Below are 13,979 nucleotides of genomic sequence, written 5' to 3' on the forward strand. Positions count from 1 at the left end.
ATAGTATTTCCTTTTGATATGACATAGACCGAAAAGAAAACCCCCGTAAATAGGGGTGGTAAAGTGCCTTAAATTTTTGACAGAGACTGAAAAGATAGGGCTATAATCTCATTCAATTTTGAGCTAAAAATATTAAGAGCAATTAGGATTGGGAAGGGAGCATTAGGGCCGTGGCCCATTCCCATCCTACCCATAAACAAACAGGATCTTAAGGAAGCTGGCTAGTTAGTTTGCTTTGACGATCGAGCTGCTAGCTGGTGGCAGGGACCCGCGCGCGTCCAGCGAGTACGTGACCGCCGGGAGTGGGAGAGATATCGAGCGAGCGAGTGACGCGACGGCATGATGGCGCGCCATTAGCTAGCTCATTAGCGGCATCGGCGTCGCTTGTGGCCAAAGCGTTTGTGGCGGCCGTGCTGATGGAGCTAGGTGGAAGACGACATTATTAGCTAGCTCCGACGGGACTGGGCAGTCCCATCCGCACGTCGTCGTTGAAGATGGCCGCCCCTGGATCTCCGGTGACTATATACTATATAGATATGCTGTGCGGCGAGGTCGAGTGCCAGCGAGGCAGCAGGTGTACACCTCGCTGAGACAGGCGGCTAGCTAGCTAGGTGGACGACGGGGGTTGCACGGCGTGTTCGTGACGCCTTCAATTTCTGAATGATTAATACTACTGATGGGCGTATGATACGCGTGGATCACGGGGATGCATGAGCCCAGTGCAGTTCATGCCGCTGCCAGGTGTGTCTCTCTGCTGCGAACGCGCGCGTAGGCAAACGCATCTACTACTATACATACCCGGATACCAAGCTGAATACTCCAATTTTATTCAAAAAAAAGGGGCGAATACTCCATATAGGTGGTGCATGGTACTAGTTTAGTATGGTATAACTGGCCGGTAAGTGGCTATACACTTGCTGGCATTGGATCGGAAGTTTTTTTCATACAAGCTGACATTCACCATGTTCGGCAGGCTGGAGCTGGAGGCTGGAGCTGGAGTGGTGTGAGAGAAAAATACTATTACCTGGCTGGTGGCTGGAGGCTAGTGCTGGAGTAATGTGAGAGAGAAATACTGTAGGGCTGGAGCTAGAGGCCGGAGCCAAACACGGTGATTGGATCGGAGGAAAAGGAAAAAAAATCACCTTGGAGTTTCAACACCAGGAATCTTTTTTTTTTAAAGTAATGACATCAAGAAGAATCTTATCCTCCGCAATATCCCAACGATGGCGTCAGATGCGGACGCGAAAGCTGCAGGTTCCAAATTTGCTTCCCATCTGATCAAACGCCGTGCGTAGAGGATCATCATTATCAGAGTATTAAAAGATGAATAATGGCGCGCACGGGTGCCGAACGCGTCCACGTGAGGAATCGCTTCGGGGTGCGGGTGTACTCCATCGGCATGACGTCACCTCGCAGGTTGCCAATGGGATACCTTCTGGAACGTGCTTCCCGGAGAACGAAGGGAAAGGGGGAAAAGGGAGGGAATAATTCGGAACTGTCCTGCTGAGGCTTATACTAGTACGGAGTACACTGGAGTGATGGACCCGATTTTTTTCGGGTGTGGGTGCATCAGGACAGACCCTCGTGTAGCGTTTCTTTTTGAATCTTCCGTGTCTGGTGGCTCCTCAGGCCCTCAGGTAGTATATCCCTACTGTTTTCATGCATGCTTCGTGGTTCTCAGAATTTTCACGAATGATATGAACCAAGAAAAAAAGGGTTTAGTTATTTCAGATCATTTTCTTGATAAAAACATGATAAAACGACCTAGAACGATGTTCCATGTAATTAATGTTGGAGTAAGATAGATGGTCTGAATCTAAAATACTAGGTTCCAACCATAATGAATCACGTGATATAGAAAACGACATTTGGGTACCCACATGCACTCTTAGTTTACTACATTAGCCTGTATCGAGATAATCTGTCATGAACTTGTAGCAGCACCGCCTAAATTAAACCGGCTTAAGTGCACTCATCATCATCTTAATATTTAATCAAGTTACTGTGCACTTAAAACGGTGTAATCTGACAGGCTGTCGGGTAAATCCCGATTAAACTACTGTACTCCAGGATCACAATTGCACTAGTAGACCCGTACGAAGACGAGCACAGGTGACACAAGCATACAGCAAAATCCAAATTAATTTACAACACTGAGTTTTACAGATAAAATTGATAGATCAAATACAGAGTTTTCAAAAGTACAGCGGAAGTTTAAAGCGGGTTTCCAAATACAATACGGTAGCTGCAAACGACGATAAAAGGTGAACTCCACATCCTGACCACCGATGTGATGCCGATCTGCCCGACCTTCACGGAGAAGACGGGACTCACTCGACAGTCCACCCAGGAGGAAGTGGTTGTCCAATCCAGGACGCACCGACCTCCTCGAAGTCAGCAGGGATACAACCTGCTCAAAGGGGTTACAACAACAACCCTGAGTATACTAATACTTAGCAAGTCTTACCCGACTATGATATATACTTAGCCAATTGTAAGGACCACCGGGGTGTCCGACCTTAGAGGGGGGAGGGGGTGAATAGGGTCGCTAATTCTCTTTCTAACCTAGGGCTCAAACTACTTGCATAAGATAAACCTAACACGTCCGACACATGCTAGTTATGACTAAGATTTATCTATGCTACTCTCTACTTACCCCAAAAGACTTGCAACCTATAGCCAATCCTAATCAAACTAACTAGGAAAGTAAAGGCACGCAAGATAGAGTAAATTCGAAAACGTAGTGCGGTAAGTAAAGAGGTAAGGGAGAGAATATGAAACTCCCGTGAAGACACCAAGACACACGATTTAACATGGTTCAGTTAGGGCACCAAGTCCTTCCCTACGTCCACGGCCACTTGTCCAACAAGAACAAGTGTGATGCCGAGTCTCTTCACTTGATCACCGTCTTGCGTTCGCCACCAAGGCTCCCGGCAAGCAAAGGCTAAGTGACCCCAAGTCACCAAGACAAGGCCACCGCCACCGTCTCTCTCGAAGCGTCACCAATGGCACCGTCTTCACTATCGGAGTTTCTCACCAAGAGGGGTCTCCTTCCCCGCACAAAGTGTCGTTGCCTCTCCACACCAAGTCGGATGGTCATACGATGAGTACACAAGATGCTTGCCGCAGCAAGACTTTTACTCAAGCTAGTTCTCTCAAGAACTAAGCCTAATCAAGCACTAAGCACTCTCACAAGTGTGCTTAAGCCTATATGATGTACAATGAAGCTCTAAGGTGGTTGGAGAGGATCTTTAACTCTTTTATGCTTCCATAGTCTCCAGCACTCTCAAATGAGGCGTGAGGTGGCATATATATAGCCCAACCCTTCAAACTAGCCGTTGGGAAAAGACTGACGAAATTCCTTAACGCCGGTTAATCCGACGCTCAGTCTTTGTCATCACCGGTTTAACCGGTGAACACATTTTTCCCAGCAACTAGCCGTTACTGCTCCAACGGCTACTTGATCAATTGCACCGACGCTCTTGAATTCATCATTGGTTTAACCGGTGAGTGCAAGCTCAGAACCCCCCCGAAAAATGGAGTCTCTGGACAACTGCACCGACGCTCAATTTGAGCATCGCCGGTTTAACCGGTGTTGAACCCTTGCCTCAGCTTCTGGATCCATTGCACCGACGCCATCATTTTTCCCATCGTCGGTTCATCTGGTGCACTCTGCTGTCTGAGTCCTCTGAGCTCATTGCACCGGTGAGTGTAATTTGCCTCACGTCGGTTTAACCGGTGAGTGCAAATTACCTCTGTCTTGGTCCTTTTGACCTGATTTCTTCGGAGTTTTGTATCTTTTCATAACTTGGACCTATAAGCCTGATAATGATCATCTTAACACATATATTAGTCCAAGGGTTGTTTGTGTCATCAATCGCCAAAACATTATATTGAAATATGGCATGAGAGGCCATTTTCGCTACAATCTCCCCCTTTTTGATGATTGATGACAACACAACCAAAGCAAGCAAGATGAATTGCAAGAATATAAAATTGATACCAAATTGAAAAGTTAGAAACTACTTAGCTTGCTCGGATGACATTTCAATGTCCAATGCTTATTTAGAGAATGTGTTGAGTTGATCTTAAGCATTGGCATTATGGTATAATACTATGGTTCAAAGGATCATTGATATTTCACTTCTCCCCCAAATGTGAACCATAGATACATACCTCCCCCTATCACCATGCATTTCATTTGCCATTACACTTCCTCTTGGTCTTCTCCCCCTTATTGATGGCCTTCTAGGATCTCTCCCCCTTTGTCCCACCCAAAGGTTATCCTAGAATTTTTCTTCTTAGATGCTTGAAGATGTGGGGTCTTTTCATTGTATGCTTGCTTTGAGACATCTCTCCCCCCTTTGTCATCAAACACCCAAAAAGCGACCTAGACGGTCTACAACGGCCATTCACAAGGAAAGAGCATTAGTAGCAAAATGAATTAACTTGGTGAGAGGTGTTTTACCTAGCCATGCCTCCCTATATCATTTATCTCTTCAATCTTTTGGAGTTATGGCTTGGTCTCCTTCCCTTGTCCAATCTTTCTTGATCAATTGATACCAATTGTAAGGTTAATTGCAATGTGCATCATCTTGATATCGAAGGATTGAGTGTATTACCATATGGACTAAGGGAGTGTGACTACAACAAATATCACTTTGAAAGCATGTTAGTCACAAAAACACAAGCTATAGAGTTAGCTCCCCCCTAAATATGTGCAATAGTGTTTGAATCACTTAACCAAATGTATGCACTTGTATTTCACATAATGGGGATCAAACTCTACAACTTGAAAACATGGCACCAATTGAAACAACATACCTTTGTTGAATTTGAGATACTACTTGTAAGATTTTATTTGTGGAAGGTGGTACCATTTTGAAGTGCATGTGCCATGCAAGAGTGGTGCATTTCACACCAAGATTAAGCTCATGTAGAATGCTTCAAGAATAAACATTAGTACAAGCAAACTACCATATGAAAATTCTAGGAAGGCATATCAAATGAAAGATACAAATAGTAAAGATAAGATCATGCATTCCTATAGAGGCATTGAGCTACAATGATGCATGCAGGATATCAAATGAAATGAGATCATCCTTTTACCTTGCTCATTACCTCTTATGTAGGGGAGGGGAATTTGGGTCACTAATCTTTAATCCATAACTTGGCTTTAATTCAACTTTGCATGATGCATCCCTACTCATGCATCCCAAACCTTGCCAAGCCTCCAAATTCCTCGTAACCGCTCTCATCTTCTAAGTCTTTGGATCCCAAACCCTTTGGGAGCCATCCATGGTATTGATTATTTCCTTAGGCACCCAAATAGGCCGGTTCCATCCTTGATGTCTCCACCCCATGGCATGAGCAACCACCTTGCCATTTTACTTCTTCTTGAGAATGTAGCGGTCGCTCTTTTGCTTGAATTTGTAGGTGGGCTTGGTGTACACCAAGGAAGTCTTCAAGTATGGAGATTTGTTTTTCTTGATCTCCTTAGCCTTCTTGTGGCTCTTCTTTCTCTTGTTCAAGTTCTTGGGCTTGCCGTTTTCTTTGCCCTTTGCTTGGCCCTCTTTTTCCTTGCATTGGTAGGACTTGTGGCCTTCTTTGTGACACTTGAAACAAGTCACGGTTTCTCCCTTCTCAAGCTTCTCCACGCCCGCGGAGGTGTTATCTTGAGAAGGTTGGACTTGCTCTTGAGTGTACTTTCCTCTGAGCCGCCTCAAGTCTGCCATTAGCCTTTCTACCTCTTGTTTGAGCTCATCATTCTCCTTGGCAATGAGATCATCACATGTTTCTATAATTACATCCTCATTGCAAGGGGTTATATCACAAGAGGTAGACGCATCTACCTTGAAAATAGGAGTATTGCAAGGAAATGATTTATCTGATGATGATTCAATTTTAGCTTCAAAGCTCTCATATTTTATTTTAAGTTCTTTATGCGCATTGTCTAACAAATTGAATTTGTTTAGCAAGTTCTCATATCTTGAGACAAATGAAGCATGAAGTTTTTCTTTAGCCTTGAGAGCTTTGATTTCTTCATTTTGTTTAGTGAGATATTCTTGTTGATTATGAAGAAGTGTCATCATCTCACTAATTTCATCAGTTTCAACATCGGATTCATCATTGAAGGAGGAGTTATCACTTACATCATTATTACCTAGTGCCATAAGACACATGGGTGGTGGTGATGTCCTCCGAGGGCGATGGGTGGTGGAGCTCTTGGAATTTTTCTTGTGACTTGAGCTTTCACCACTTTTCTTGGGTTTGTAGATGGCGGAGAGACCTTGAGATCTTGATTTGTTCTTTTTCTTCGCCATCTTCTCCATCCCAACCGCACTCCCTCTAATGAGAGTTTTGTACCCAAGCTCATGGAGCTCATGTACATGCTCGGCAATCTTGCGGTGATGGTATAGCACGGCCCTTGGATATTCTTCATCACTTGAACTTGATTCATCATCACTCTCATTCGCTTCTTCTTCTTCACTTGAGCTTGATGAGTCTTGTCGCCTTGGTTGATATTTGCATGAATGCTTGGCGGCAAGACTTTTGCGGCTTGAAGAAGAGGTGGACTCTTGCTCCTTCTTTGTCATTCCCATACTATACTCATGGGCAATGATTTGATTGATGACTTGGTTGGGTGTAAGCTTGACCAAGTCTTCTTTTTGCAAGAGTGAGTTGATGATGTCGTAGTCGGGCTTGCGAAGGCTTCGGAGGATCTTCCGGTTAACCTCCCAATACTCAACTTGATTGAGACCTAAGGCATTAATTTTATTGACAAGAATATTTAATCGTGAGTACATGTCATGAGCATTTTCATTTGGAAGTTGTTTAAAGCTACTAAGCTCCTTGCCGAGAATATGATAGTTTTGATTGGCAACATCCTTTGTGCCCTCATGATTCTTGACGATTTGCGTCCATAGCTTATGAGCATCTTCACAAGCATAAACATGATTAAACACACTATCACATAGAGAGGACAATAGAATTGATTTTGCAATGGCATCATATTGTCTCTCGGCCTTAGTCTCATTTTTCTTGCCTAAATCGGTGACACGCCAAACATCAAGCCCACGGGCTTGGAGATGTGCTTGCATAAGCACTTTCCATAGAGAAAAACCCATGCCATCGAAAAATGGAGTCTCTGGACAACTGCACCGATGCTCAATTTGAGCATCGCCGGTTTAACCGGTGCTGAACCCTAGCCTCAGCTTTTGGGTCCATTGCACCGACGCCATCATTTTTCCCATCGTCGGTTCATCCGGTGCACTCTGCTGTCTGAGTCTTCTTTGAGCTCATTGCACCGGTGAGTGTAATTTGCCTCACGTCGGTTTAACCGGTGAGTGCAAATTACCTCTATCTTGGTCCTTTTGACCTGATTTCTTCGGGGTTTTGTATCTTTTCATCCCTTGGACCTATAAGCCTGATAATGATCATCTTAACACATATATTAGTCCAAGTGTTGTGTGTGTCATCAATCGCCAAAATATTATATTGAAATATGGCATGAGAGGCCATTTTCGCTACACCAACTCCGAGACATGCAAAGCTGTTTGGCTCTGGAGTTATTTTGCTGAAAAGCTACTAATAGTGGATCCTTACTTTCAGTATTTTAGATCAAGTTTATTATACAAATACCGACTAGATCTGCCTGAACATCTAGAGCACGCATGGTTGATCGCATTATCTTTTCAGAATACCACAGCCATATCTCATATTCTCAACTTTCCATTCTCAATTCCATCATTTACTACGATGTGACAGAGAGATCAAGGTTCTCATACCCGCGAGTCATGGCGAATCGATTCGATTTAACCTTGCAAGGTGGACCTAACCAACACGACACATGCAAACCCCGTCGGGCCACACGCATCAATTGTTTCCATCGTTACCACGACATCTGAATCGCGCCTGCTAAAACCCAGGTGTTGGGCCCCTCACGGTGAACTCACAGAGAACCCGAAGGCGGCATCCATCCAACACCCGCCAACTCCCACGCCCAGCGTAGCAGGTAGGGATTCAAAGTATCGTTGTAAAGTGGTACACAGCTTATCGGTTTCAACTACCTCCTACTTCCGGCATGTGGTTAGTACCAATCCTTGATCAGTAGTGCCAACAACAGTACGGTCCTCAATCGACACAGGCGGAGGCTCAATTTCTATCCATTCCATATTCATAACCAAATTCCTCTCCGCCCGGTCTCCATTTTCTTTCCTCATTGCTTCATTTTCCAGCAACTTTTCTATCAGTAACAAGACCTATATCTCGCGAGTGACAGGAATCACTCGACTTCTACCGAATTCTAATTAAGCATTGCAGTACTAACGACCTGTACACTAGTGGAGTGATTGAGGAAACTTAGGGATCATGCATCTAAGGTTCCATCCAACTCCTAGAAACTTAAATGCACAATAATTATATAATAAAGATGGAATACTTAAATTAAGGGTCATGCTCCGGGGCTTGCCTTGCAGATCAGCAGGGTTAGCGACTTCGCCTGGAGCTTGCTCAACGACTTCCTTGGCTTGCGGTTCTCCTGCGGAAGGCTCCTGGACCGGCTCGGCAATCAGCTCTTAGGCGACTTCGGCTTCAGTGTCTACGCGAATAAAATATGCCATGCATGAAACTCAAGAAATGATGCAATGCAGTAAACATACAAGAATGCATGGATAAAATAGATAACAACAACCCTAACTATGGTTCAAAGGGAGGGTTCAGTGCTGAGATGGATTCCTGGTTCAAATGTCTTTTAGCCTGAAGTGCCTCCACCGATAAAAATCAAGGAAAGCACTTGATCGGATCAAGCTCAACTCTAAGGCCGAAAGGAGGTGTTCTAGGTATCAACTATTCTTAATCAAGAACAAGCAAAACCATTGAGTAAAAGTGATGAAACTATCCACTTCATGATTCTATCAAATAGAGCATGAATTTATGGAGCTATAGGAACTGGTTTTGCCTTTTTAGGATTTTTCTACGAATTTCTATGAATTTTGGGAGTTCCAGCACATAAAAGGATTAGTGGACCGGTTCAACCGGTTCACCACACCGGTGTAACCGGTGAAGACTGGTTGAACCGGTCACCACAAGCAGTTAAACCGCTCTCTGCGAGCGGCGCCCGCCAGAGCAGAGCACCGCTCGGCGCGGCACTCCGGCGGCGGCGTTCCCGCCGGCAAGGGGCGAGGCGGCAGCCGGAAAAGGGCTGGGATGCGCTCTGCAGGGGCAGGCAAGGTCCACGCGCACGGCAGCGGCGCAGCAACCTGGCCCAGAGCAGTGGGCGACGGCGAGCGGCGGCAAGCGGTGGCGCGCGGCGGCGAGCCTCGTTCCCGGCGATGATGGCGCACGGACTCGAGGGAAAAGAGGTCGAGGAGATGAAATAAGACACGAAGATGCTTACTGTGCTTGCTGATCAGGCGAAGGAAGGCCGGAAAGGGCACCTTGATGGAAGGGGGCGAAGCTCGGGTTAGGGTTTAAGGAGGTCGGCGGCGGCGGGCTCGATTCTGGCTAAGAGAGGGCACAATCCGGCATGGAACGGGGCTGTGGAGGTAGAGGAGGGGGTGGAGGAGCTTCTGGAGGGTTCGAGGAGCGAGGAATGGCGGCGGGACGGCGGAGGGCGGCCAGCGCAGCTCCGGCGGCGGCAGGGCTCTGCTCAGCTCCGCTGTGTGCTCTGCACGGGCGAGGAAGGGGAACGGGGAGGCGAAATCGGACTTGGCGATCACAATGGCAGCGACGGGGTTAAGCCGTGGCGTGATCGTCGGCACGGTGACGCGTGGCGTCGCCGGCCCTGTACGCCGTCGCCGTGGCAAAACAGGGGAGGCACAGTGACCGTGTTCAAATGTTTTTTAGCCAATTTTGACTGTCCAAATCTCAAAATTTCATATAAAAACTTGAAATTTGGCCAAAATAAAAGTTGTAGAGGAAGAAAAGACCTACAACTTTGGTTTTGGGCAAAACTTAATTCGAGACTCAGATCAGGGAGAAAAATATGGTCGAACTCAGCTAAGTTGATGCTTACTATGCAACTTGATTAGCGCTAATGACATTGCTTATGCCTTAATTAGAGATTAAGCACGAGATTAGCACCAAGATTAACACCGGGGTGTTACAGAACTTCGACTACAATTTCAGTTTATTAGCTGGTTTCCTTTGGAATTTCATGATTTCTAGAACGTTCGGGAGATTAACAATCAATAAAGTTGTTACGGGAGAAAAGAAAAACCATATAAACTTGCCTTTGGTTATAAATTTGAAAAGGATGTAGTGCCTCACCATAGCGAATATGATTTTGAATGTCTATCGACCCATTGGACCTAGTGGCATTATTGGAAGTTCTTAGATCTAGATGGTGAGCCGATTCATTTTTTATTTTCATTCACTAGCGAGATGTCTGGATCTAGTAGGTTGAATCCTTCATCTCCTATATATGCACGTCAAATAGATATTCTTTTTAATTTTCTCATGGACGATGTTGATCGGATGTGAATTTGAATCCTACCAAGCCAATGACACCCTAGGATACATACGAACATCATAGAGGAATACCTTTCCTTTAGGTTCAAAGACTGCGACTAAGATAATGATGTCTAGTATGGGGCAGCTAAAATCATTTTTCATTTTTTTCCTCTATTTTTAATCTATGTGGTTGTTAGGCGTCAAGTTACTAGCTACTAGTATATCATCCCTACTGTTTTAAACTTGGTGGTCTTGACAAATTTCACAAAAAAAAACGACATGAGAGAAAAGGTCTACTTCATGTACATTGTATACAATCCATCTTGCTAACTTCCAAGTACCATTCCGACGAATTTCTCTGAAATTCCACAAATTATAGAATGTTATATGCTTAAAAAGCTCCTAAGGGGGAAAACAAAATAATATAAACACATCTTTTAATTGCATAAATGTGAAATTGATATAGTACCTCACCATACTAAATAAGTGAATATGATTGCGAATGCCCATCAACATATTGGAGTTAGGACATATTTGCAAGTCCTCAGTTCCAGTCACTACGCCGACTTATTTGCGAGACGTCTGGATTGAGTGATTCAGCAGGTTGAATCCTTTGGTCCAATGCACATCAAGTTAACCTTTTTCTTATCTTCTCATGCACAACGTCGATCGGATTGGAAACAAATTTGAACCCGGACATTTTGTTACCAAGCCAATGTCACCTTAGGTAGGGATATCTTGGAGGGTTACATTTCCTTTGGGTCCAAAGGCTCAACTGAGACAATGATGCCTATGCGGCGGCCAAAAAAAAAATTATTTTGGTTCTCTTTTAGATTTTCAAGTTTGTTCGTATAAATGTTTGAGCAGACCACATAGCTATTTTTTTTGAGATGTCACAAATTTTGTTCTTGTCTATGGCACATAATGTAAGTCTGACGATGTGAAATATGATTATTTGCTCCGCACCATTATCGCTTCCACTACTTTAACCACCACCACCTCCTTGTTACCCCCGTCAGTCCATCTATTCTAGACTGCTCTCATGTTGATACGGTGTACTTAAACACTATGAAATCTTAAGGTAAACCTAAGTAATGTATCTGATTCAATTACAGAGAGGAAAAGCAAGTGCAGAGGGCCGTACGCTCCCTCTTAATTAAAAGTAGCTCAAGAGTATAACAATAATTTAATAGCTAAAATCACATCCAATTATCGCTGCAATCAGCACATTTTTCTGAAACTTGTATTGCAAAACTTTACTTTTTATTCGTCCCTTTTATCTATATATCATGTGAAGTATAACTATGTAAGCTACAGAGACAAGACCATTTTTTTTTCCGCCATGTCCTTATACCGTCCAAGCTAGTGCCAATTATGGTGTCAAGTAGCAATTAATCATTTGGACACTAATATCGTTGTCCCCACATCTTGGACTATCAAGTCTTTTCTCAAAGACGGACCTGACACGAGAGCTACGTACGCAACTACTTCCTCGCTGAAGCGTCCACACAATTCCATTGACACAACTATACGAAAAGGAAGAAAAAAAACATCATTTTCCCAATTATTAATCCGAAGCGACACGTCGAAGAAAACCCCTTGTTGCCTTCCGCGAAAGCTAATTAACACGAACATCACCTACGGGATCGCATTCAAGGCCCCGCCCTAATTTCCACGATGATCCTTCTTAACAACATGCAATATGATGGAGCGCAATCTTCGCAAATCTTGCAACAATAAACTTGGGTACGTACCGTCCCGGGTCGTTATTAGGGTTTGTTCACCCATAACCAGTGCCGGTGTGAAAACCCCAACGTGCCCTTCCGGCCACCTCACTGGACAGTGCCACGGTGGACAGGGACCGGACACGCCGGAGCTCGCTTCCAAGTGAGGATCCGGATCCCCGCTGCCGCCGGCGCCGGAGGCTAGCGGGTCTCGGTCTCCGACCGTCTTTGACTTCGCAACGCCCCGGACGTGGACAGGAGCCAGCCAGCCGCAGAGGATCCGCCACCCGCCGCGCGGGTTCCCCTTACCCGGTGGGAACCGGTCCGATTTGATCGGTTACTGAAACCGGAACCGGTCCGGTCCGGTTCCGGTTTGGGCCGGTACCAAAACGGTCCAAATTCAAAATTCAAATTTGAATAAAAAAAATGAAAAATTTTCAAAAAAATTCTAAAAATACTTCAAGGTGTGATGAATCTAATGGTGTCAAATTTTCTCAAAAATTCGTTCGTTTAACATACTTTTCGGGCATTTAAAGTTAAAACAAAAAAGAAAAGGAAAAAAATGAGACGGCCCATTAAGGCCCACTTGGTAAACAGGTCAAACCGGCCGGTAAACCGGTCTAACCGGCCGTATACCGGTTACACATGCGATTTTAAATTTGGATTTGAATTCAAACCGGTCAAACCGGCCGGTAAACCGGTCAAACCGGCCAGTAAACCGGTCAAACCGACTGGTAAACCGGTCTAATCGGTCGGTATACCGGTACGAACCGGTTGAACTGAGTTTTTTGAATTTAAATTTGAATTTGACCGGTTTCTATCGGTAACCGATGCAACCGGTCCGGTAAACCGGAACCAGAGCCCGGCGGTTACCGGAGACCGGTCGCTTAGGTGAACCCCGCGCCGCGCCAAAACCCCGCGGCGTTTCAAAAGCGGCACCGCACCGGCAGGCACCGACGTGTCCTGGGCTCTTCCCGGTACGTTAAATCACGGTCGTCCGTGGGTCTATCGACGGCCCCGATCTTGCCCCGCGCGATTGGAGCGGTGAGGTGGTGGCGCTCGGATTTTAATCGTAGACGGGCGGGACGCAACGGTGTTCCACGCAGGGTTAACCATTTCGTTTTCCGGTGAAATCCCGGTGATCGGCGGAAACGGTATTCCGTTTCGGAATTTCGACCGATTTTTTTTGAATTTTGAATTTTCAAAACAAAATTTTCCGAAAATACCGAAATATTTTTTCCCGGTACCGAGCGGAAACGAAAAATTTCGCCAAAATTTCGCCGAAATTTCAAACCCTGGTTCCACGCCCCTGCCCGGGACCAGGATCCGTGGGGCCCGGGATGGGGTGACACGGGGTGGGGTGGGACGCGGTGGGAAAGGGACCGCGGTGGTTAAGTGGGCCTCGTGCACCGTGTGTGTGGGCTCGTGCGAGGGGTCGGGTCACCTCCGAGTGCGCGGAACGGAAAGGGACGGGAGCCGGGTGGCCGGTGGGGTGGCGTTTTAGCGGTTGGTCAGTTGCTTTGATTCGTTAGCTTAGCATGATTAGGCTACCCGCTAGGCCAACGTAATCTCACACTGGTCTTTGTTTTCCCAGGGGGATTACGTTGGTGTTTGAAGCCTGAGTGTGCATGGAATATTATTAATATTAACCAATGCTAGGGCGTACATGAATTTGTCTCATCTTATCGATCTTTTGGTGTCTTGCTGGACAATTGAGTTGCTGGAATATGTGCACATTGCAATAATCCATCTTAGACGCACCAAGTTATGATGCACACCTAGGTTCTACCCGTAACACTAAGA

This window comes from Panicum virgatum, chromosome 2N (genome assembly GCF_016808335.1).
Source record: "Panicum virgatum strain AP13 chromosome 2N, P.virgatum_v5, whole genome shotgun sequence".
Classification (NCBI taxonomy): Eukaryota; Viridiplantae; Streptophyta; class Magnoliopsida; order Poales; family Poaceae; genus Panicum; species Panicum virgatum.